Source organism: Pelecanus crispus, chromosome 1 (genome assembly GCF_030463565.1).
Source record: "Pelecanus crispus isolate bPelCri1 chromosome 1, bPelCri1.pri, whole genome shotgun sequence".
NCBI classification, from domain to species: Eukaryota; Metazoa; Chordata; class Aves; order Pelecaniformes; family Pelecanidae; genus Pelecanus; species Pelecanus crispus.
Genome location: NC_134643.1, coordinates 200,574,146 through 200,601,155, shown reverse-complemented (window position 1 = coordinate 200,601,155; position 27,010 = coordinate 200,574,146). Strand labels below are relative to the sequence as shown.

Genomic DNA, 27,010 nt, shown 5'->3' with positions numbered 1-27,010 from the left:
AAGGCATTTGGTCATCCATGTCTTATGTCACATGATTCCTTGTTTTCACGTATGTGAGTGTTAAGTGTAGTTTGGCTATGATGACATACATCTTAAAATGCCTTTTCTAAAGACTGTCATATTTTCATTATTTTCACAGCATGCAACTTTTAACTTGGGACATTTTAATCTTTTTTATTAAATGTGATTATGAGGTGTGGTCTTGTGGTTCTGGTTGCTGTTGTTGATGTGAAGGTAAATACTTCTGTATTGTATGAAAGAATAAATAGCATTTAAAATATATTACAGAAATGTTTCCTTGTGGTAATTTAATGTCTCCCTAAAGTTACTCTGCCATAAGTACTTTTAAGTGCTCAGTCTGTCAAAAGACTTAAGAGGTGTTTACCTCTTACATGTAAGTACCTTAAGTGTCTAAAATGTATGTGTGTAAGAGATAGAGAAGCTTCCAGCACTGTAATAATATGAAGCCTCCAGATGTTGCATAAAGCACTTGATATGGAAAACCCCATTTTAAATTTTAAAAAGAAAAAATGCATAGAGATCTCTCTAGAGAAGTAGTGGAAGGTGTGTGGTCTAGAGAGAGAGAGGGGGTAGTCAGTGAGTACTGATGATAGAGGTAGTAACATACTACTTTGCCATGTATGAGCGTACTGTGCGAGTCCATGTCTTGTGAGAACTGAGGAGTCCATGTCTTGTGAGAACTGAGTAACGCAACAACGTTCTGCAGTGTCTTTCTGATGAAATTTGGCCATGTCTTGTGATGTTGATGAGAGTCAATGAAGCACAAAGATGTGTAATGAATACTTACCCTTTTTCTTATGCATGAAAGCGTAAGCTTGATTTAGACTGCAACCCTTGTTATTCCTGAGTCATTTCTTTGATACAAATTATCATAGAATCATAGAATATTGTGAGTTGGAAGGGACCCATAAGGATCATCAAGTCCAACTCCCTGCTCCTTGCAGGACTACCTAAAACTAAACCATATGACTAAGGGCGTTGTGCAGATGCTCCTTGAACTCTGACAGGCTTGGTGCCATGACCGCATCCCTGGGGAGCCTGTTTCAGTGACTGACCACCCTCTCAGTGAAGAACCTTTTCCTGATGTCCAATCTGAACTTTCTCTGATGCAGCTTCATACGATTTCCTCATGTCCTGTCACTGGTCACCAGAGAGACGAGACCAGCACCTCCCCCTCTGCTGCCCACCTTAAGGAAGTTGTAGACTGTGATGAGGTCATCCCTCACCCTTCTCTTCTCCAAGCTGAACAAACCAGGTGACCTCAGCCGCTCCTCATAAGTCTTGCCCTCAAGAGCTTTCACCATCTTGGTTGCACTCCTCTGGACACACTGTAGTAGTTTGATGTCTTTCTTACATCGAGGCACACAGTACTCAAGGTGGGGCCACACCAATGCAGTGCAGAGTGGGAGAGTCACCTCCCTCGACTGGCTAGCTATGCTGTGCTTGATGCACCCCAGGACACGGCCCTTTTTTTGCTGCCAGGGCACACTGTTGACTCATTCAACTTGTCATCAACCCAAACCCCCAGATCTCTTTCCATGGGGCAACTCTCCAACCTCTCTCATCCCCCGATCTGTACGTATAACCAGGATTACGCCATCCCAGGTGGAGAATCTGGCACTTGTTCTTGTGGAATTTCGTACGGTTGGTGATTGCCCAGATCTCTCTGTAAAGTCTGTCTACTGTTGAGTGAGTCCACAGCTGCTCCTAATTTAATATCATCAGCAAACTTGCTTAATATACATTTGATTCCTGCATCCGTATCATTTATAAAAACATTAAAGAGCACTGGCCCTAAAATTGCACCCTGGGGAACCCCACTGGTGACTGACTGCCAGCCTGATGTAACCCCATGTACTGTAACTCTTTGAGCTTGACCAGTCAGCCAGTTGTTCACCCGTCATACTACAGACTTGTCTACTGTATGCTGGACATTTTGTCCAGAAGGATACTGTGAGAGACAGTTTCAAAAGCTTTGCAAAAATCAAAAAACCCACATCTACTGGTCAATTAGATGGGTGATGTTGTCATAAAAGGAAATTAAGTTAGTTAAACAGATAGTTACAGAGAGGTTGTAGAGAAAGAACTGCCGTGTAGTGAAGTATTAGCAAATGTACCAAGCATGGAATATCTGTATTGCAGCTGATGGCCTACCTTTTGAAATAGGAAATATTTATTCAGCTAATTCATCATTAACAGTCAATCTTCATGTGTCTCTGTTCCTAGCTTTTAATGGCTTGAGATAAAATTCAGGTTATTGATCTGAGGAAAAACATTTTATTTTGTTGGTTAAATATCTTCATTAGTGGCTTTAATAAATAATTATTAATGATTAATTTTCAAATATAAACTATTATATATGTTTATATACAGCTATAGTGTCTCATAGATATTAATACAGTTGTATTAAAAAGATGGGCATCCTAAAATAATAAAACAAAAAGTAGAAAAAATTAACTTCCTTGTAGCATTTTGCAAGATTTTTTAAAATTCCATTCTACCAGTGATCTGAAGTAAGCTTTAAATACTAGGTAGGATATCTAATTATACATGAAATGCGTGTAGTTAAAAAATTTAACTATTTAGACAAAAGATTATAGTGTTCTTACACTGCTATTAACACTGAGCATGCTAAATACTTTATTGTGGTGGGATGACCCTGGCTGGATGCCAGGGTCCCACCAAGCTACTCTATCACTCCCCTTCCTCAGCTGGACAGGGGAGAGAAAAATGTAAGGAAAAGCTTCTGGGTTGAGATAAAGACAGGGAGAAATCACTCAGCAATTCCCATCATGATGTAACAGACTTGACTTGGGGAAAATCAGTTTAATTTATTACCAGTCAAATCAGAGTAGGATAATGAGAAATAAAAATCTTAAAACACCTTTTCCCCACCCCTGCCTTCTTCCCAAGTTCAACTTCACTCCCAATTTTCTCTACCTCCTCCCCCACAGCAGTGCAGGGGGATGGGGAATGGGGGTTGTGGTCAGTTCATCACATGTTGTCTCTGCCACTCCTTCCTCTTCAAGGGAAGGACTCCTCACACTCTTCCTCTGCTCCAGCGTGGGGTCCCTCCCATGGGAGACAGTCCTCCATGAATATCTCCAACGTGGGTCCTTCCCATGGGCTACAGTTCTTCATGAACTGCTCCAGCATGGGTCCCTTCCATGGGGTGCAGTCCTTCAGGAGCAGACTGCTCCCACGTGGGTCCCCTGCGAGGTCACAAGCCCTGCCACCAAACCTGCTCCAGCGTGGGCTCCTCTCTCTCCACGGGTCCACAGGTCCTGCCAGGAGCCTGCTCCAGCATGGGCTTCCCACAGGGTCACAGCCTGCTTTGGGTGCATCCACCTGCTGTGGTGTGGGGTCCTCCATGGGCTGCAGGTGGATATCTGCTCCACTGTGGACCTCCCTGGGCTGCAGGGGCACAGCCTGCCTCACCATGGTCTTCACCACAGGCTGCAGAGGAATCTCTGCTCCGGTGCCTGGAGCAACCTCCTCCCCCTCCTTCTGCACTGACCTTGGTGTTTGCAGAGTTGCTCCTCTCACACATTCTCACTCCTCTCTTTGGCTGCTGTTGTGCAGGGTTTTTTTCCCCCCTTAAATACGTTATCCCAGAGGCGCTACCACCATTGCTGATGGGCTCAGCCTTGACCAGCAGCGGGTCTGTCTTGGAGCCGGCTGGCATTGGCTCTATTGGACACAGGCGAAGCTTCTAGCAGCTTCTCATAGAAGCTACCCCTGTAGCCCCCCTGCTAGCAAAACCTTGCCATGCAAACCCAATACATTTATATTGAATAAGTTTTAGTGCATTTTTAAAAATCCTTAAGTTCAGTTTTTTGAAGAAATTGATATAATTTGAAAATAATTAGAAATTAAGTAATAGCTAGAAGGACCTATATAATGTCTTTTGAAAATTATATTGTAAATATGATTTAGTCTGCAATATCATTAAATGAATCAGATGAGATCTGTGTGGAAATTACTGTTCAGTCATCTAATATATTTAAAATGTCTTGAGCTAGGAGAGCAAGGGTTATGGGGATTTTGATAATAGGGTACTTTCCATGAACTTTGTTTGCTTTTGCGTACTTGCTGTGTTGTCCTATATTGTCAAAGGTGGTTTGGATAGCTGCTTTTTTTTTTTTAACCTTTTAACATTAATGAAAGGGCATGCTGTATTGCTCTTATTATGTCCCTCAAACTGTGAGGTATTTTTGTATGTTGACTCAGCCTTTCTTATATACTTAGACTATTACAGCTGTAGTAAGGCTACTCCTTTGTGGTAAAATTTTTATTTTAATTGGAGTAACTCTAAAATCACTTCTTAAAAATGCAATTAATGTGATTTTTGTTGCTTGAAAACACAGTAAGTTTTGTTAAAATTGTAACTAAAATCGGAGCAAATGTTATCAATAAAACTGTTTCATATAGTAAGCGCTTGTGAGTGTCAGTGTGGATTCTGCTTTAAATGTGCTTGTGCCCTAAGTAGATAATTTTAGTCAAATATATTCTGTGCACACTGTGTCCCCATTTGTTCCAGTACAAGTCTGTAAAAACTAGGGAAGCCATGGCCCTCCCCACTTCTCTTTTCTACCAGGTAAGCAAGATGGGATCTAATAGCATTTAATCCATGATGCTCCATTCTCAGATCTTTAACCTGTCCCCCCAAAACCAAACCACTCCCCAAAAAACTCCACCCAAGGCAATGTAATCTTAAATCAGCCTTTGAAATCTTTACAATATTTAGTGATTTTCAATTAATTAAACCTCCTCTTGTAGTGCCAGTATAGAGTGGTTGACATGGCTCTTAAACCACAGTGAAACAAGATCAGGGAGTGATTAGCCCTCTCTCCCGCCTCCTGACTTCTCCCCATGTCGGCACATGGGCCTTTGCAGTTGGATTGCTGGCTTGCACAAGCTCCTTCAGCATGGCCACGGCTACCAGAACCTCAGTGGCTGGAATTTTGCATGTGTTAAGCTGCTCTTGTGCTGCAGTAACTACTTAGCTTTACTTGACTTCAGGTTAGGAGGGAGACTGGTAAAATGAAGCATCTTTATTAATGAGGGAAAAATCAAATTTAAAGTTCTCCATGTCAATCAAAGTTGGAGTGTGTTAGTAAAATGCTGCTCTGAGTCATCAATGGAGGGAGGGAGAAGTGTCTAAGCTAGGTAAAATTTGCATCAGTACTGTCACTGATATTGAAAGTAGTAGTATTGACAGTACTAGAGATTACTTTTCAGCACAGAGGAGACATTTGGAGGTTGTGTGACAGTATCTCAGTGGATGTTTCTTTCCACACAGAAGTCCATAGGAGAAGCATTCAGAGATAAACCCTCAAGTCCCATTGGGACTGAAGAGGGAGTGATGTACGCTGCTAAGGTTGAGTTAAGGTTAAGTTTGACACCAGAAGTTTCACTGGCAGTTCTTGGAGGACAAATTGATACAGATCAAGTGCTTTCATGTAATAAACATTTTTTACACTGCTGTACTACATTTGCAAACATTATGGCTCTGAGTAGGTGTAGTAGCCCTGTTACAAAAAATTAGGTTTTTTTTCCAGAGCATGCCCTCTTTTTCTTTGGGAGTGATGCCTGCTTTATGATTGAGCTATTAATTTTCTTCCAGTTGTTAAGAGCAGTCAGAATTTGGTTTTGCAACTTTTCTTCTGCTTTAATTCTGTTTAGCTAGTTATGAGTAAGTACATTTTCTTTTGTGGATTTTCCTGCTGCCTAGAAATGAGAAATGAACAGAAAATACAGAAACTTAGAATAATTGGTTAATTACTTAGACCTTCAGAATCAGAACAAAGCAATCCATTGTTTATAATTATAAAAAATAGTACAACTTAATCTGGATACTGAAGTTCAAAGTTCTGGTAGTGCTATTAACATGGTTGGAAACAGCTTTTTTCCCTCCTCCGTGTACTTCTGTAACTTCTATTATGGATAAGATTCATATGTGAAATTTTTGAGGAGATTAAGCCCACTGATTACATACTAAATTGAAGTACCCCAAGAAGAATTAATGGAATAATTAGTTCTTTCATTAACTGAAATAACTGAAAATGAAATATTTTATTTGCAGCATACAATCGTGATTATTGCATGTATTCAGGAAGTAAAGAATATAGTAAGATCTGCCATGTAATAAAAGTTGGGAGGAGTACTGGAAAGGGAAATGCTTGAACTCTTGATCAAGACTGTACAGTAATTTTAATGACTATGTTCTTGCAAGTTGTTCTCATCTGTTTACACATGGGGTGAATTATTTAACTGGGCATACTCACTTCTGATTATTATCCGTTTGATTAAAGAGCAACTGAAAATATTTTCAATTTTGCCAGTTGATAATGGTTTCTGAAGATCTCACTTCTGAAAGAGCTTTTGTGAGTTATGATTATTTATATAGCTATGCTTTTTCCATTTATGTAACTGTTCCATTTCCTCTGGAGTAACATTTTCACCTAAATTAAGTACTGATTCTGTTTTATACTGGCCAAAAGGGGAAAAACATACTCTCAGTGTTCATCATGATGAACTAAGACATAGGTCTTTGAAAATGTTTGTGAACATTTTAATATAAAATAAAATTACTATATTAATTATAAATTATGTAAATCAATATTAAATATGCATCAATACAAAATAATGCGTTTCATAAGGTAAAAATACTGAGTAGCAAAAATAATACTTTCAGACTGTTTTTCTCAAAGTATCTTTGTTGCTGTTTAACATTTCACATATTCAAGATTCAATTTGCCATGTTTAAAATGAGATCTGAAAAGTCCTTTTGATAGATTCTGCCAGGTTTAAGGTATTAAATAAATATTTTTAAAGAGTGAACTGTAGCTACAGTTCCTCTTTTATTCCCCTTTATAAATTATGTTAGAAGTTGAAAGGGGAGGGAAAATAACTGAATCCAGCCATTTGAGGAGGCCTTGTTTAGAAGTCCTTTGCTTTGCTTTTATTACTGCTTAGTGTTTTATACTTCTCCCTCACAAACAAAAGGCGTATAAGTGCTTTTAAGATGCAGATATCAAGTTTGACTGGTGCCTTGTGTGAATTACTTCTAATTTGATTTTTTTACTCTCATTTCAGTTAGGTGAATAGAATGGTAGGGGTTTTGTCTTTTTAATAAAGAAGGTGTCTTAAACGCTTTTGTTTTCTAATTTCATTTCTAAAACGTGATTGAGGAATATGTTAGGCATCTCCAAACATAATCACTATAAATGAAAACTGTGCTTATTTTAGAACCAAAGTTTCATTAGTAAGACATGGCTACATAGAAGGAGTGTAATTAAAAATGGGTTCTAATTCTATTGAAACTCTCTTTTGTTACAGCACCCTCCCCCCCTTTTTTGTTTTTTTCTTTAAATCAGAGACACTTTTCTTTTTACTAGTAAGTTAAGAATTTACTTCTGCTGAGTAGTGGTAAATCTTACTTAAGTATTGAGAAAAAAATTGTCATAAAAATTTTTGCACTTTGGCAAGTGTTTTTAACCAAGAAGAGTGTCATGGTCTGTAGATTATGTGATTTGAAATTATATTCAAGTTATGTAAATATCAACTAAACATAATGTTAAAGGAATAACCATATGTATCTCTAAGAAATTTCTCTTTTAATGCAATGAAGCACACTTGATTTTCTTCCACTGTGTAACATCTACCCTTGTAATTATTGACACTTCAATTGTAGTTATCTTGTAATCAGACCAAATGATATGCAATCTCAGTTTTACCCAGTTACATGATGCCTTAAAAAGAATGCTTAGTACAAGTGGAACTGTGTAATTAGTTTTGCAGGTGGAGTGTTTGAAACTCAGACCACAGGACTACTGTTTTCAAATTCTGGGTCTGAGTCTTGGAGAGACCATAACAGTGCATCCTTAAGTGTTCCCTCCAAGCTTCAGCCGGCATTAGTTGAGTAAATGATGAATAAGTATAGTGTGAAAACATAGAAGCAATGTCAAGATGTGATGGAGTATTTTGCTGAAAAGATATGTTGCCTGTTAACCATAGTTTTGTAAGCACTTCTCTTGCGTTTTTTAAGTAAACCAACTAAGGGATAATGTGTTGCTGAGAGTGGTACTGTTTTGGGGTTTTTTTTAATGTTGTTTTGGGGGAGGAGAGGATTTAGCATCCAAATTCTTTAGTAGTGGAATTAGCCTTTCATTGTAAACTGTATTTAGCAATTATGTATAAATATAGTTTATGATGGGAATCATAAATGGGAAAGGAGATGTTTGGTGGTGTTTACAGAGAAATGTGTGCTCATGTTACATACTGCAGTTATTAGTTAACATTTTTGAAAGGTTTTTCAGAAGTCTGTTTCCTCCTTATCTCATAAAGAGTAATAGAAGGTTTACCTTCATTTCATATCTGCTACCCTGTATTAACTGTGCTGTCTCACAAATGCTCTTATAAGTGGCCTCACAATTATATTAGATCTGTGAAAAAAAAAAATTGGCACTTAGTAGTAATCATAAAAGCAAATAAAATATTAGGAATCATTAATAAGGAAAAGATGAATAAAGTATTTTTATGCAACTGTATAAATTAATGATATGTCCATATTTTGAATGTTGTATGAAGGTCTGGTAATTTCCAGTCCCAAAAGAATAATGTTAGAACTGGCAAAAAGTATGAACGATAAGAAGGATGATTAAATATGGATTTCAGATGAGGAGTGATTTAACAAAGTAGGACCGTTCAGCCTGGAAAAGAGATGACCAAGTATATTTGAGGTAGAGGTGAATAAACAGGAGAATGTGATAGGAAACACTTGTTCTTGGCTTTTGAAAATGCAAGAACTAGAAGGCTGAAATGAAATCATCCTATTGCAGATGTATAACAAGATATTTTTACACAAATCATGCGGAAACCGTGGGACTCTACTATAGGATGTTAAGGATCAAAAAGGATGAGAGTTCAGAAACTAATCAGAGAAATTAATGGAAGGAAATTGTCATGGTTTAACCCCAGCCAGCAACTAAGCACCACGCAGCCACTCGCTGACTCCCCCTGCCCCGGTGGGATGGGGGAGAGTAAGAGTGAGAAACACTCCTGGGTTGAGATAAGAACAGTTTAATAATTGAAATAAAGTAAAATAGTAGTAGTAGTAATAATAATAGTAATAATAATATACAAAGCAAGTGGTGTACAATGCAATTGCTCACCACCTGCCAATTGATACCCAGACGGTTCCCGAGCAGCAATCGCTGCCCCCCAGCCAACTCCCCGCAGCTTCTATACCGAGCATGACGTCATATGGTATGGAATATCCCTTTGGTCAGTTTGGATCAACTGTTCTGGCTGTGTCCCCTCCCAGTTTCTTGTGCACCTGGCAGAGCATGGGAAGCCGAAAAGTCCTTGACTTAGTGTAAGCACTACTTAGCAACAACTAAACCATCAGTGTGTTATCAACATTCTTCTCCTACTAAATCCAAACCACAGCACTATGGCAGCTACTAGGAAGAAAATTAACTCTATCCCACTGAAACCAGGACAGAAATCCATCAGCTTGTTGAAACAAAGATGTTATTTCTAGATCAAGAAATTCCTGTGTCACATGTAGTGGGAGGCTGGGACTGTATAATGGAGAAAATTTAGTATATGTTTATCCTGTTCTTATACTTTTTGTAGGTATTTGGCATTTTGCCACTGGGATAGGTTAGATAGACCTTCTTGCAGGTTTTATATTCTTGAGCAGTAGTTCAAACAGTAACACTAGGCAAACACAATGGGAGAACTAGCACAATATTCAGATAACCTTGTTCTCTGTACAGGGACTTCCTACCACAGTAATTTGGTTTCATTTCCTTACGGGTTTCACCTTTGGAAAGGTGGGTATATATTTTCCAAATGCTGCGATACTTTGTGTAACAAACTAGAGTCATAATACTAAGTAAAAAAATAGGGAAGAAACACATACAGTATTAGAACAAATCAAAATTTTCACTCTTATCTTGGCTGTAGGTACATAATTGCACTTAAGCTAATTATGTTGCCCTTGCCTCTGGATCATGTAAAAAGGTGAAAAATATAAGCAGTTGTACATGAAACAGTGTTCGGTTTGGGAAAGCTGAACAACTAAGAGATCCAACAAGCTTATTACATAAGGAAACTCTCTGACCACTGATAAATTGTTTCTTAGGCTTATTTATCTGCGTTTCAGTTTCCTCCTTCAAAATTATCTTTTGTGGTTAGAGTTGCATTATTAACCTCTCCTATATTGCTGTATAATTCTGGCCTTTGTTCTTGACTGTGTTATTTTCTACAGGTTAAAGAAAAGATTTCATTGGATGAAGAGTTGCATAATAAATTAAAAAGGGGAAAAAAAGCAATTGGGATGCAGGTCTGGCTTTGTAAAACAACTTTCTCTGTGGTCTGTGTGGTGCTCCCTTTAGCGGTTGAGGTTTTAGGTTTTATCCTTGCACAAAAAAAGTCTTAAATCATTAATGACAGCTAAAACCCTATGGGAGACCAGTCATAAAACAGAACAATTATCTTATGCTATCCTGAGAGTTATTTAGAGAAGGAAAGGGGACAAATATTGACAAATCTGGTTAAAAAAATCTTAGTCTTACAAATCTGAGTATCAGTAATTGCCTTTGTAACCAAGGGGAGCTTCTTGTGAGGACTTAAATATTTGGCTTAGAGAAGTTTTAAAAGAATTTTTAAAGCCCAATCCCTGTCCTTTATTAGCATCCTGCTCACTTTTGAGGACAAGAAAAATGTAACAAATAGTATACCTTCTCTTGATTTTCTTTAAAAAAAAAAAAAAAAAAAGGTATGGACTGGCCTTACTTGAAAATTTAGATGATGATTATTTAACAAACTTCAGGCTACCAAAACTGAGAAGCCACAGGAGTTACAATTCTGTGATTCCATTGATACAGAGTCTTGCTGTTAATTTTCCCAACCCAGACACCTTATAATTCACATGTATGTGTAATGTGATTATATCCTTCTGCACTTTATCATATACTGAACAACATTATGGTATTGTAAATTATTGTATTTACTGATAAATGATTAATGCTTTTTATACTAAGTAATTAGATTTATAAGTGTATTGATAGCTATTAATGTATATGACAGAATGCACTTATGAAGGGAATGAAGTAAGCTTTGAGGTAAAACCATGGTTGTTTATACATTTGACTTTGTGCTTATTTATGAAATATAGTCAGCAGGCATTTCAGTCATTAAGAAGAATTAGGTAGGTTCTACAGGAAGCCTTTGTTCAAGCTCCATTAATAAGTTTAACTCAATTATAGATTATATTTTTTTATATTATTTGCTGGAATCTATGTGTCTTTTTAATAGAAGGAATGCTGACTGGGACTTTGTCATTTACTGTTGGCTCTCTTTTACCTAGTTATGTCACATGTAGAGAATTAAATGGAACTATATAATGTGTCCAACATTTGGTTTATAATCAATAAAGAGTCATTGAACAGAAATTAGCTAGGGCTTTTCATTGTGCCTAAACACTGGGTTGTTTTCTCCCATGTTAAGTTCTGGTAAAAAAAGGCTGTACAGTAAGTAGTTAATGCTTTTGGCATCTAATTAAAAATGGAAGAGTGCTGAAAATGATCATGTTGGAATTGAATGTAGAGCTTCACAAACTGGTGATGAGCGTTGCTGTTGGAATGATTCAAAATATTGATACCAAAAATGTTACCAGGTGTCTCAAAATTATTGATGTAAGCCAGCAGCAGGATGTTGAGAATTCAGGACACTTCTTTGTTCTTCCCATTAAGCTCCTGCTTTTCAGCAACGTGAAGTGGAGGGTAAGACCGCTGTTGCGCACCTCTCATTTCAGTATTGGTTGAGATCATGTATCCTTGGTGTTGCGGTTCTCCTGGGCTACCATTCTAATATTAAGCATTAATGTGAACAGGATACTTTTGATACCTGTATGTATCAGTTGGAAAATGGCACTGTCACAACTAAGTTCATTGGAATTGTTCTGCTTTTAAATATTACATAGCCATGATTTATAGTTTCCAGGCTTTTCAGAGTCTTAGACTGTTTTGTGACAAGAGGGAAGTGTTTCAGTTCAAAATAAAAGCAGTTAAAGACCCTAAAGAAAACAAAAATTTAAGAGAAAAGTGGATATGAGAATGGGACACTTTAAAAATCGATTATTTAATTTTAAAATCGGTAATAGATACTTAATCTTAATGAGAGGAATGTAAGTAATTCCTTTTTTTACCAAACACCAGTGCAGTAATATAAAAACAAAGCAAACTGGCTTAATGGCAAGTGGTGTTTAGCAAGGTAAGTGAATTGCATATGTTGATTGTTTTATAGAAGCCTGATTGCAGTATGAAAGCTACTTAGGTTAAACTTCTTTTTCTTTATGTTCAGATAGTCATATCCTTTAGAATAAAAAGTAGATTATTTCTTGGTTAGCTGCTGAATATCTCAGTTAACCAAATTTCATTTAATATCACAGAACAGGTAATTAGGGAAATATTTGTCTCCACAGGTTCTCAGGAAGGACACAGGACATAATATTGTCTCAATCCTGTTAGAGTGTATTGGATAGAGACCTGCTTCGTAATGGCAATCAAGTGACAGGTTGTACTGTGTAAGTTTGCAGGGGATGCAGAGCAGAACAGTGAGGCCCTGGGTAGGGCAAAGTCTGCACATTCTCTGTCCAGTGGGAGCTTGCAGAAGAGGTGCTAATGGGGAAGGGCAAGACGGCTCCTTAATAGTGAGGAACAAGCAGGTAGTGCCAGCAGAGAGCAACCATTTTGCCTCTCTGATTATCTCATGGGAAAGAAGGAGACAGTAAGAAAGCCTGCAGGCTATTTGTTTTGGATTTACAGGCCAAGGGTCAATGTATGATGGCCGTTTAGAAGAAGATAGTGGGCTAGGTAGATCTTTGTCCTGATGGTACGTGGCTATTTTTATGATCTTAGCCAAAGCGTGTAGGTACAACATAACACCACAATCCTCATGGTTAACGTCCTTTATCACGTTTTCCTTCTATAATCTTTAAGTTCTATGTCCTCGATGTGCCTGGAAACCATCCCACAGACTATTTTGAAATAAAATCCACCATGTTACACGACTAAAATTCCATTAACTGTATTGTTGCAATGTATTCTAGTCACAGAATGCATCTGTGAATTAACAAAAAGAAAAAAAAATGCTTTGACAAGTACATTTGAATAATAACGGATGTTGTTATCTGTGAAAATAAAACCCAAATGTTTTGAATACTGGAGACGTCTGTTGACTAAAATAATCTATTAGTATTTATAGAAATGCATTCTGTTCAGTTCTGTATGTGAAGTTGAGGAAGCAGGAGTATGTGCGTTGCAGGATTTCTCAGTTGTTTTCTTTTAAAAACAGACATTGCTATCTGCACAAACATTTTGTGTGATACTGTTAGTTGTGCAATACACATTAGATTAAAAACTGTAATTATTGAAAGTTTAATTCAACTTTTTTGATGGTGTTCTTTCATAACTATGTTAAACCTCTTCAAGATTTGCTGTACAGAGAGAATATATTATTCAAACTACTTTAAAAAAAATCATGTATACATTGTGACTCTTGAAAAAGTTTGGGTTTTTTAAGTCACCATAAAGAAATTGGTAAATGGCTGAAAAACAAGTAAGGGATGCTCGTGACCTATTAGATTTGCCTGTGCAAGCTAGAGTGGTGCAAGTGCGTAGTTTTATTAGCTTAAGAGGCTAGAAGAGGCTACAAAAGTAGTTGCAAAAGCCATTTATTTTCTCAGAGTACATTTGGTTTGTGACTTTGGTAACTCTCAGTTATTTCAATTTCTGTTGCTTCTCTTCTGGCTTGGAAACAAAAGATAGGTTAAAGCAAACCCAACCAAACAAAAAAGCACAACCCTAAATGACCACCAGATAACTTGTTTTAAAATATAACTGGTTATTGAAGCCTGGAAATTAGAAGCTTATTATACCTGTCATGAGCTTATATTGTACTTACATCTGTATCTTGAGCTTAAAGTGAAGTCTGTGAAAGTGAGAGAAGAGAGCCAAAAATGGGCTATGAAGTATTATAAACAAAGTGAACTAGGAATATCTGTTTAGTAAGGTAAGGTAAGGAGGTCCCCTTATCTAGCAGGCTGATCCCTGTTTGATTAAGTCTAGATCAGAAGGAATATATAAGAGGAGCTAAACCAGACAAAGTGAAAACAAGTTGGTGCTGTCAGTTCCAAGCTTGAGAATAGTTTTGGTTTTACTTCCCTGAAAATAAACCTGCAAGTTCTGTTTCTTAGTCTTTCAGTATTCGGGTTCAACATCTTGAACTAAAAGCTCATATCCTGCTGTGGCCTGAAAAGGACTGTTGGAGATTGGTATAATAAATGGGAAAAGAGTCTCCTTCTGGTGACACGGGAACACTAGATGGGAAGGATGAATTCTGGATTTGTGTTCTGAGTTAGGTACTTGTATGTAAAATGCCCTTACCGGTCTTCATTTCTGTCAGAAGTAACTGGATTGCTCTTCTAGCTTTCCTAAGTGAGTAAAATTTGTCCTGTGTTGGACTTTAAAACTGTCTCCTCTTGCATTCCTTCTAAGGTAGGACTTTTTATATCAAGGAGTTACTGTTGTGCTAATGAAGCTTGCCCTTATAGCAGCTTTCCGGTACCTGAAGGGAGCCTACAAGAAAGCTGGACAGGGACTTTTTACAAGAGCATGTAGTGATAGGACAAGGGGTAATGGCTTTAAACTGGAAGAGGGTGGATTTATATTAGATGTAAGGAAGAAATTCTTCACTATGAGGGTGATGAGGCACTGGAACAGGTTGACCGGAGAAGTGGATGCCCCATCCCTAGAAGTGTTCAAGGCCAGGTTGGAAGGTGTCCCTGCACATGGCAGGGGGGTTGGAATTAGATGATCTTTAAGGTCCCTTCCAACCCAAACCATTCTATGATTCTATGAGGGCAGATATTTGAACTTTATGAGACTAATTTCTGTCCTACCCCAATATCAAGCATTCTTTACCGTTACGTAAAGAACAGGTAGAGAACTTTGTGCCAAATAGCCCACTTCGTATTTTTTTGTGGTTTTTCTTTTCTGTCTAAGCCTCAGTGATACTTAGAAAAGGTCTGGCGTTGTCAAGTATGTGTTTAAAAAGGCAGGGGAGAGGAGGAGTTGAAATTTTCTCATAGCAAACCATTGAGTCAAACTGTTAACTCTGAGTTATGCAGGCTTGCGGTGTATCTGAGTGTAATTGATACTTGTCTCAGTAAGTCATGTGTATACTTGGCTGCTCTTGATCTGCTGTTGTTCCAAATGCTTTGGTTGCATGCACACTTGCATTAATATTGGTATGCAGAATATGGTATTGCAGTGTACACATAATTCTAATTTTAAGGTGTTCTCAACATACCTCTCTACAATATTTTTCTCTTGATTTGACTTTCAGATCTGCACCCCATTCAGAAGAGCAGTCCTGTGACTCTTTTTTCCATTGTAATGTCTTTGGTATTTTATTTATTGAATTTCTGTGTGATATTTATATTATCAGAGGAGCAAGTTGATAAAACTCAACTAATCTGACCTGGATAATTACGTTACATATGTTACCACAATTCTAATGTACTGCAGTACTACAGCATTCCTACTAATATAACAAATATAGTTCAAACCATGCCTTGGCATTGTGCTCGTTTTAAACTAAATAGTAGACTGTTGTGTCCATCCATCAGGCTTTGGGGTTTATTTTTGCTATGAAGTTTCAGCCAAATAATTTCAACAACTCATCATGATAAAAAAATCAGATCATAGAATCATAGAATCATTTAGGTTGGAAAAGACCTTTAAGATCATCCATTCCAACCATTAACCTAACATTACCAAGTCCACACTAAACCAGTTAAGGGTAGACTAGACTAAACCATGTCCCAGAGTGCCACGTCTACCCGTTTTTTGAACACTTCCAGGGATGGTGACTCCACCGCCTCTCTGGGCAGCCTGTTCCAATGCTTGACCACCCTTTCCGTAAAGAAATTTTTCCTAATATCCAATCTAAACCTCCCCTGGCGCAGCTTGAGCCCATTTCCTCTCGTCCTATTGCTAACTACTTGGGAGAAGAGATCAACACCCACCTCACTACAACCTCATTTCAGGTAGCTGTAGAGAGCGATAAGGTCTCCCCTCAGCCTCCTCTTCTCCAGGCTAAACAACCCCAGTTCCCTCAGCCACTCCTCATAAGGCCTGTGCTCCAGACCCTTCACCAGCCTTGTTGCCCTTCTCTGGACACGCTCCAGCACCTCAATGTCTTTCTTGTATTGAGGGGCTCAAAACTGGACACAGTATTCCAGGTGCGGCCTCACCAGTACAGGGCGACAATCACCTCCCTGCTCCTGCTGGCCACACTATTCCTGATAGAGGCCAGGATGCTGTTGGCCTTCTTGGCCACCTGGGCACACTGTCTGCTCATGTTCAGCCGGCTGTCAGCCAGCACCCCCAGGTCCTTTTTGGCCAGGCAGCTTTCCAGCCACTCTTCCCCAAGCTTGTAGCATTGCATGGGGTTGTTGTGACCCAAGTGCAGGACCCGGCACTTGGCCTTGTTAAACCTCATACAGTTGGCCTCAGCCCATCGATCCAGCCTGTCCGGGTCCCTTTGCAGGATGCTAATGAGGACCCAGTACAGGGGACAGGTTTTCTGAGCAGCACAACAAAATGATTTTTTTCCCTTCTTGCATCAAAGCAGCTTATAATTTTGATACTAAGAATTGATGAAGAGAGCCTGGAATAATACCTGGAGACTCATATAACTCAGTTTAAATACACAGAAAACTTTGTTTCTTAGGTACAGTTCCATTAAGGGTGTTTCTTTGGGACAGCTTGCTGAAGTGACTTAACATTACCATTACCATTACTTAAGCATTACCATTATTGTCAGGTAAGTATTGACAACTGCTATTTTGCAGGACTTATCAAATGAACAAACATTTCTTCTGGGACTTGGGGAGCACTGGAATCACAGGACTGGACTAAATGGGTTTTGACAGACATACACCTCGTGTCTGTTACTGTTTATAATTACATATTCTAACGTGTTTGTTTTGTTTGGAAAACCCTCTGAAGATGAAAGTTCACACCCTCTTTAAGCAATGTATTCGGGCTGCATTGTGCCAGCTTTGCCATGTGAAACTGCAGGATGATTGTTTAGATAACTATAGCATTTTTTTTAAATAAAGCATCAATAGTGTCTAATAAACCTGAGTGTAATTTTTTTACAACAAAGGCAGTTTCAGTTTGGCAGTTGCTAGCTTTGTCCTTTCATTATAGAAAATCTTGCTGCTGGTGCCAGTGATGTTACTTAAAGCTGTCCTCCCAGAAATTAAAGGGAAGTAGATAGTTCTCATAATAATTTTTACTGTCTCTTCCTGGTTTATGTCCCAAGAAAGCTAATGTCCTGAGGCAGGTAACAATGACAACAGGAGGACATTGGTGAGTACAAAGTTAATCTCCATTGCTTATAGAGCCTTTCTTCTTTGACAACGTATGTTGTCTTCCAAGCATTTCAGATAAATTTTTAATGTTTCTCTTCATGCTTGGAAAAAAGGTCTGAAATCTAAAAAAAGAGGAAAAACTGTAGGTATTGTAGAAACTATTGACTTATAGAAATGACTGTAGGATGGGTAAAGGCATGATAAAATGCTTTCCTTGTACAATAGTGGTGTAACATGCAGACTTGTTTGAAGTGGGGAATAAACATGCTTTATAGTGTATTCAGCAAATTTGGGTTTTTGATGTTCTGAGACAAACATTGAAGTGTGATGTTTTTGGAAGAACTCAGCAGGCCATGCTAAAGTTTAGCTGGGCTCATACTCTTAACTAAAGTTTGCTGTATCGGATTATGGTTTGCTACTGTGTAATTTACAGTTTTTCCCTTTGGCACTTTGTTAAGATCACTTATACAAGATTCATTAGAGTTTACTGAAGTGAGCATTGCTGCTCAGTGTGCAAAACTGTGTGAAGTAAATTTGACAACAGAAGCCAAAAGTTTTACACCATGGTAGGTTAATCCCAGCCAGCAAATAAGCACCCACTACCTTACCTGCTCCCACATACACACCCCCCAGTGCAATGGGGGAGAGAATCAGAAGAGCAAAAGCAAGAAACACTTCATGGATTGGGATAAAGGCAGTTTAATAAGTGTGTGTGGGGAACAAATGATGCAAAGGTGGCACTCGCCACCTCCCACAAACAGACTGATGCCCAGCCAGTCTTTGTACAACCTCTGGTTTGGAAAGACTACCCCGCAGTGTTTGTTATTGCTGAGCATGATGGTATGGAATATCTCTTTGGTCAGCTGGGGTCAGCTGTCCTGGCTGTGTTCCCTCCCAGCCTGTTGCCCACCCCGAGCCTGCTTGCTGGGGACACGGAAACGGGCAGCCCAGGTGCTGTGTAAGCACTGCTCAGCAATAGCTAAAACACTGATGTGTTACCAGCACTGTTTTATTCACAAACATAAAACATAGCACCATATGGGCTGCCATGAAGAAAATTAACTCCATCCCAGCCAGAGGCAGCACACAAACCTACAGGAGTGCCCTCCTCCCCAAAATAAAATATAAGAAATTAAAAGTAAATCTTTCACTGAAATATTTTTAAACTTGCATAATAACAAGCTCATGCTTGAAAGTGCCAAAAGTGAAGCTGAACGTGTTACTTCATTCATATTTTCCCAGCACGTATAAAAGACATTTAAATTATTTTATTTTCTTGGAATACTTTAAAATTGTCAATAAACTTACTAGGTAGCATTCCGTTAGTGGTACACTGCTGTGTACGTACTATATGTTATTCAGGATAAAAATGTTTTTGAAGCTAAGATGAATGCAGGCTCCTTTAAAAAGGGTATGGTAATGTGTAGAATTACGTGCTGTTGTGGTGATTCACAGGAGAATCAGTCTTTTTAGTGCTGTCATTTGATTATAAACCATACTGTGAGCACACTGTGTAAGATTAATCTGACATAACTTTAGATGTGCCTGTCTGAACTAGTTGTCCTTTTATAGTCAGTGAAAAGTACTACATTCCCAGGGAAAGATTTATTTCATCATAATGTTGCATCTAAAACCAGTGAGATGAATCACTTCCCAGAAGCACCTTTTACTTTCCATTGATGGTACAGAGAATTTTGAAAATTACCCCAGATATGCATACCTGTAATTTGGATCTCTAAAGGACTCCATTCAACAATTAAGCATTTAAAAAAAGAAGGAAAAAAAAAGTACCCATTATGGAAGATACCAGCTTTAAGTTTTTGTTACTTGTGTTTTTCTCTGTAGTCATATTGATATATTTCAGTTAACAAGTATATGTGGTTGGCACACATACTGGTCACTGAAAAGTTTATTTTGCATTCTAAACACTTTTACTGAAAGAAATCTTCATTCATGCAGCTGAAGAAGAATCTTCATAAAAACCTGAATGAATTGTTTAGAAATTTAATGGTTTAGCTAATGACCAGAAAATAGCAATTTGTTTTTTAATGCCTGGGTCCACCACCACTTTTGTCAGACTCCTGTGTTTAGTGCTTGAATTGGAGTCCTATCTTTGTAAAGGAAGCAGTAGCAGTCTGATTCCACATATTTTGAACTGTCACTGGTGACTATGAAATCAATTCATTGTTGTTTTGTAGAAAAGATGTTCCAGTTCGAACATGAATTGTTCTTGAATGTTATGTGATGGCCTTTGTTATCAAGGGTAAAAAGTTTCCCAATTTTCTCTTTAAAACAAATGATTGATTTGGTATTTTAAGAGATTCTCACTCCTATCCCGGCTGGTTATTTCCAGCTCTTTCCCTGTGCAAATTTGTGCCAAATGCCAAGTCAGCTGTTTTGCAATGCCTAAAAAGATATATGAACATCAGGGAGAGGAAGCAAATTAATAATTTTGTTTCCAAACTGCTTACCTCCTGTACCGACAAGGGAAGATTGTTTATTCTGATTGTATATGTATATATTTTAGCCTAAACTGGTTCTCACAAACTAGTCCAAAATAGATGAGAGTAATTGTCATGTTGACTGTGATATGTCCTCATTTATTCTTGGCTTTAGAAAAGGTAGAGCAAGTGTGAATGTGAAAGTAGTTAATTTGGAAAGGGAGTGGAGGAGTGCCTTGGTGCAAATCTGACCTGGATGTTGTTAGAGTTATAGTAATTATAGCAGTGTGATAATTGAGTTTTTCAGTGGCACTCTGTTGACTATTGTAGGATTTATATTCTTGATTTTTATTGAAATAAATGCAGATGGGAATCAAACTTGAAGCAAACTAGAAAGAAGTGCTTCTTTGACTGCAATGAACAGCAAATTTAGAGATTTAGATGTTTGAAGGCTTTGGTTTATTAGTTCTAATATACTTTCTTTGATCAAGACAAATATATAAAATACAAGCCTGTTAATGTAGATGGGGAAAAAGGGGTTACAATAGCGAGCTTCGGTTTTGTTGTAGATAAGTAGGATCAAATTTCAGTTTATGCTGGATAAATGTGAAAATAAAAAATATCTTTGCCTGCCCAAAAGTGTTTACAGATTACATACAAGACAAGAAGCAGTGGATGGTTATAGATAATACCTTTTTCTCCTTGTATGCATCCTTGTAATTAAGATGACATTTGAAGAAACCAAAAACTCTGCCAAAAAATGTATTCTCAACAATTAAAAGTAAGTTTCAGTTGTACAGGTTAGTAGTTCTTAAGACCACAAATCAGACAAGGAGTAGGGAGAAATTGTCGCGAATATGATTTTTTTACACGGCTTTGGTTAGCAGCAATTTAAGATTTTTTAATGTTTTTGAGATAGGTCACAGTATTAGGTTATATAATTCTTAACAACACTTAAGCATCAGCCAATTTGAAACAGCAATTTGATGGAATTTGCTATAATCAAGACAGCGACTTAGTTAAAGGCTTGAGAATGGCAAGGTTCACTCTATTACTTACACGGCAGAAGTACACAAAGGAGAATTCAGGTACACAGAGGGATTTTGGGTGCAGGGGATAAGGGGGACCCTCCCATTGAGTCACGAGATTCAGAATAGACCCCCTTGCTTTCTAAACTCCTTTCAGAGAGGAGTCTAGGTGTGGCTAGGTCCAATCTTAGTCTCAGACTTGGTCAACGGTTTATGTGAGTAGGGATAGTATATATGGATATATATGTAGACAAATTGCACACACACACACCCCGAGGTTAACCTGTGATCAAAATTTCCCTTTTCATGAGTTTCGTGAATTACTCACTTTTATGTGCCGGCATTCATCAACGGACAGTCAGTGAACCTCACAAAGTCAGTTCTTTGAGTCCTCATGAAATCAATACACAGTCCTTCAATCCTCTCAAAATCTACGGACAATCCTTTAATCCTCACGAAATCTATGGGCAATTCTTCAATCCTCGCGAAATCTACCGAGAGGCATCCCAGCTCAGGGGAAGACACTGGGTCACACAACCTGCTGTGGTCCTGGAAAGCTCAAAGAGGTCTCCCTCTTGGATTGCTATTTATAGGATCTCAAGATGATTGGCTCTGGTCAGTAATTTACACTCTGGCCACAATTTGTGCAGAGTTGTTCTGATGTACCATTCAGGCAGCAGATAGCCCAGGTGTGGAGAGAGATTGCCTGATGCCCAAGTCGTTAGGACCAAGATAACAGCACAGTAGGGCTTTTCCTGGGATCTCAGAGTGGCCCAGGGGTCTGTACCACCACAGAAATATGTGTAAAATGTTTAAAGTAAACAAAAATGTCCAGTTTACATACCATAAAACTTATTCCAAAGTATGAGTGCAGAATATGGAAAAATAGACTATTCTGAGAATTTTTTGATACTTTATATATTTAACATGAAAGTAATTGCAAAGAAAGATGTTTTGTTTGATCTCCCTGTAGTTCAGATTTTCACATTTTATTGTTGTTACTGTGTATTTGTATTACTGTGTCATTCTTTCTTTAGCAGAATGTGCTCATGTTTTACATTTAAGCAAGAAAATACCACATGCCTCTAAAATACTTTTTTGTATCTCTTCTTAAGATCCTTATGCTTGGCGGTTGTTTGGGTTTTTTTTAATCACAGATGAAATTGTGTTGAAAAATCTTCATGTCTTCCATGTTTTTTTTGTAAAATCCTCCTAGAATAAGTTCTGACCTCTGCTTTCTTTTAATTTTTCATCATTCAGTAACATTATCATCCTGGTGTTCCATTCGTTTATTTCTTCTAAGATTGACTGCCATCTTTCTTTTCTTTCTGTTTTCCTTTGATGGATTTTCAAGTTGAGAAGCTACCTGTTATTGTAGAAAAGAAGACTGGGGGGTGATCTCATTGTTCTCTACAGGTTCTTGAGGAAGGGGAGAGGGAGGTGCTGATCTCTTCTCCCTGGAATTCAGTGATAGGACACGTGGGAATGGTTCAGAGCTGCACCAGGGGAGGTTTAGACTGGACATTAAGAAGCATTTCTTTACCGAGAGGGTGCTCAAACACTGGAACAGGCTTCCTGGAGAGGTGGTCGATGCCCCAAGCCTCTCAGTGTTTAAAAGGCATTTGGGCAATGCCCTCAATAACATGCTTTAATTTTTGGTGAGCCCTGAAGTGGTGAGGCAATTGGACTAGATGATCGTTGTAGGTCCCTTCCAACTGTAAGTATTCTCCTCTCCTCGCCTCGCCTCGCCTCATTTCAGTCTGTTCTTCAGAACTTGATTTGAAGAATCTGATTCTGAAGAACTCTGATTTTCACAAGTAAACAATTTAACTCTAGATGTTCAGCAGCACATATCTTACTCCATTTCAAGAACTGATCTGAATATACTGTCAGTCATATAGAATATGTAGGCAACTTCTTTATTTCATCTCTGTTCTAGATCAAAAGGGCATAAAAGACCAGCCTAAGTTCTGCATAGATGCAGCAGCTGAGGAAGAAAGACTTCCATTGCATAATGAATGGCAGAAGCTTACTGAGGAATGGCCACAGTAGTCGGAAAAAAGGAGATTCTGAGTAGTGCCTCTGCTTTTGAGGATGGTGGTGCAGGTTAACATAGGTTCTTGGAGCAAGGCATGTCAACCTGTCATTGTAAACAACCTCAGGATAGGGAAGATAGCCTAATTTGCTTGTAACTGCCAGTTCAGTACTTCTTCAGGAGGAGTTATGTTTGTTGGCCATATTCATCTGACTTGGAACCATGATCTGAACATTAGTTTTCTGCTTCGTTTCTTACAGCTCTGCTGTGAAAGATGCAGAATAGTTAAAAAGTGATACATGAAGTTGACAAAGTAGAAGTACTAATTCAAGATACTTAATTACAGTGAAAGCATGGTCTTTACTGAATATTAAATGTTCACTTGAAGAATGCAAATTAAGACCGAGTGTTTGACATAAGAAAAAAGATTGTGTTTGAGATCTATGATATGGAAAGAGCACTGATTTATGGGTGGTATACTACTGTCTGCAGTAAGGATTTCTAGCTTAGTGTTCATATTGTACTCTAGCTGAAATTTGTCCTACTTACAGAACTCTTCACATGTTATATTAAAAATAAGTTACTTTATGGCAGTATGATTTACATTTTTTGTGTGTGGTATTGCATCCAGAATTGTACCCAAGTTATAAAGTTGCAAATTCGTTATGAATTTTTACAGTTGCTTACCGACAGTTTTTAATGTGGCTTAGTTATTTAAAGTAGTACCCACAGGGACTCCAGGATCTCTTTTCTGACTGATAATAGCAGATTTGAGAGCCTGTCATTTTGTACATATGGGTAAAACTATAATAATGTGGTATTACTTTGCATTTACTACCTTTGAACTCTTCTTATCTGTTGTTGCCTGGCCACTTGATATTAGAAAGATCTTTGCAGCTCTCAGTAGGTAGTGTTTTTCAGCTGCATTTAATGATTTTTGGCTCTTCAGCAAACTTGTCCTTTCATTAGTATCTGCACTTGTTACCAGCTCATTATCACTGTGGTTTTCCACTGATAACCTCCCTCTGTTGTGAAAACTGACTGGTTATTCCTCTTTACCTACTGTCTTTTGCTTGGGAAATGCAGGTGTAGAAATGTTGTTAGAGAATGCTTTTTTTTTTTTTTTTGTAGTGAATGTTCTACTTCATTTCTTGGCTGAATTATATCTTATTTTTCACATTTTAAAGCAGAGGTGGTTGCTTTGTATTACTTCTTGAACACAGTTTAACCATGGTCGTTTATTTCTGTATAGTCACTTCTTTTTTGTTTAGATTTTTTTTGTCGTCTTAAACTTCTTTTTATCATGACTCTTAATATTTTTCATTTATGTTGATTTTCAGGATGACTACTTTAAAAAAGTAATTGTCCCCCCACCTCCTTAAATTTTTGCCATCACCATTAGTTGGTTCATTAATTTGTTTCCTTTATTGAGGAAGTTGATTTTAATGATAATTATGATCATTTTTAGTGGCTGAAATATGCTTAAACTGCAATTAAGGGCAAATCAGGTACATTTTAATGTTCTCTGTGGTGAAATAAGCAGTTGTTCTGATGGACTATAAATGTCTGGCTGCAAATGGACAAGTAAAATAATTGTAATGCCTACTAGACAGTCCATAGCCCAGTGGAAGATTCTCCATAAAACCAATTTTATTAGCATTCAGTGTATTTTTTTGAGGCAGATTCACTGAGATATTTTATATATACAGACTACTTGTTTTTAATAGTATTGAAACATCCCATCACTTCAGACTGATAGTGAGCTCTATTTCAATCTGTTTTAAATGTTACATATTAGTATATTAATTTACATTAGCAAGCAAATACAGTTTCAATTATTTTAGTCTGTTGTGAATTATTTTAGTCTGTTGTAATTAGTCTGTTTTAACCATTCTATGTTAGTTTATTAATTTATATTAACAAGAATTTTATAATTAATAGTGTTTGAGGAAAGGGGGATCAGTCTGTATTGAACTTCTGCATTCCAGCTGAGGTATTACTAGTTTTTTCCTTGGTTTTAGGTCCATCTGTTATCAAAAACAAATGGTGGGATTCATCTCACCTGAAAGTTGTGTATCTAAATATTATCATAGTATTGCTGAGGTTGGAAGGGATCTTGGAGGTTCTCTGATCCAGCCCTCCTGCACAAGCGGGACCAACTAGAGCCAGTTATCCAAGTCTATATCCAGACAGCTTTTGAATGTATCCAAGGGTGGAGACTCCACATACACGATTTCTCATCCTGGATTTCCTGCATGGAAAGAAATGGGAAGAAGTAGACAATTCCAGAAGGTGCTTCATTTCATCTTAGGATAAGCATCTAAGACAGTTTAATTGAATGTCTTCTACATGTGGCTGTTTTACCTCTGTGGTTTTTTTACGTAGTCTCAGAGAGGCTCATCCAGGTGGAGATATACTTGAAAAAAGAACAACCCAGATTGCTGGTGAAGTGTGTACCAGTTACTGCTGTTTTCAGAAATAAAACTCCACCTGGATTTCTTGAAAAGTGTTGTGTTTTCCTCCATAAAACTATTTCATGATTCTAAAGAATGACCATAGAAATACCCTGCTTCTAGTTTTGACAGTTTTATTGCCTGCCCTTGGTAAATATTATGTGTTTACCAAATATGCAAATACATGATAAGCAGTCACAAGTTCTAAACTAAAATCCTAATCATAATTAGGATAATAGTTTTATTTGAATGTAATTAAATGTCTCAGGGGAACTAAGGAGGTAGTCAGTTTATTTATCTAGCGTATTAGAAGCTTTTATGTTAGAAAATTATAAATTGGCTGTTAGCAATTAATTGATAGAGAAAAAGTAATTTGTAAGTGGATGAAAAATATGAATGAGGGTAGAAGCCAAAACTAGTCCTTGGTTAGTTGTATTAATTCTGTCTGAAGATTGGGACTGAAAGAAGACTTTAAATATTTAGATAGGCTTTACCATCAAAAAGAGGTTTGCATAGTATTTCAGCTTGCTTCTTGTTTGGAGTTTAATCTGAAGGCAATACCAACTGCTTTTATATAGGCTATGAAATAGCCTTCTATTAAAAGTGACTATTGAAGTTATGCACTATTAAGTGATGCATTCCTTGAATATATTTAATTTAAAACATATTATTGCAATTTTAATTATATAACTGCCTGAAACAAATAGAAGGAAAGTCTTAAAACTGTTTTACAATTAATTTACTCTGTTGTTTTGCCTTTCTGAATTAGGTTGTGTATTTGCAGTTATTGAAATTTAACATTGGTGCTTTCAAAGTTACTCAAGGTTACTAGGATAAAGTACGATGCATAAGAGTCAGGCTTTGTTTCCTTCAAAATTGAAAGATGTTTCTGCCATTAAAAGGAGACTATTTTTTTAAACTAAGTTTCACATTGAGTTCCTCTTTTTAAAGTTATGCAAGTGGCTGATTGAAACTGGTGAATTCAATTCCTTAAGACATGTGTGGTCTTGACCATATGTTTTGCAAATTTTTGCTAATTCTTTTTTTTTTTCCCCTTTTTTTCCCCAGCGTGCCCAGTAGTTGTGATATTTGATTGGCACTCAGGACATTGATAGTATTTTGCAGGTGTCGGGTAGATAGGAGTCAGGCTATAATTTCATCAGTACTGCTGTTAAATCACTTTTCATCTGAGTGCTTGTTCCTCACCCAGTGCTCTTGCCCCTGCACCAGCAGTAGGTTTCCGTGGCCACACAATGAACTGATCTGTGGTATAATTAAGCAAGTTTTCTGTGTTTGCTTTGGTCCAGAGCAGATCACTGATTCTTTTTCTGAGCATGACAACATGCCTATTTGGGTGGTACAATGGAAAGGGCAGTAAGGTCTTGCAAACACATAACTAAGGGCAAATGTTGGCTTATATTAGGAGAAAACATAGCTAAATTAGTTTCAGTGTCTTTTTATTCCTGAGTAGGCAAATTTCTCTTCAGAGAACTGTAGGAAAGCTTCAGTTGCTTTTGAGTTTTTCAGGTTCTGCAACTTCTGCACCACATTTCTCTGGGCCAGGCTACCATTTCAAT

The 27,010-nt window shown here is 37.7% G+C and overlaps 1 protein-coding gene across 4 annotated transcripts in view; it reads left to right on the top strand.

Annotated features, from left to right (window-relative positions):
* NBEA (neurobeachin) overlaps positions 1 to 27,010 on the top strand; it is a 532,307-nt gene that overhangs the window by 67,859 nt on the left and 437,438 nt on the right. The gene's annotated exons all lie outside the window — the stretch shown is intronic.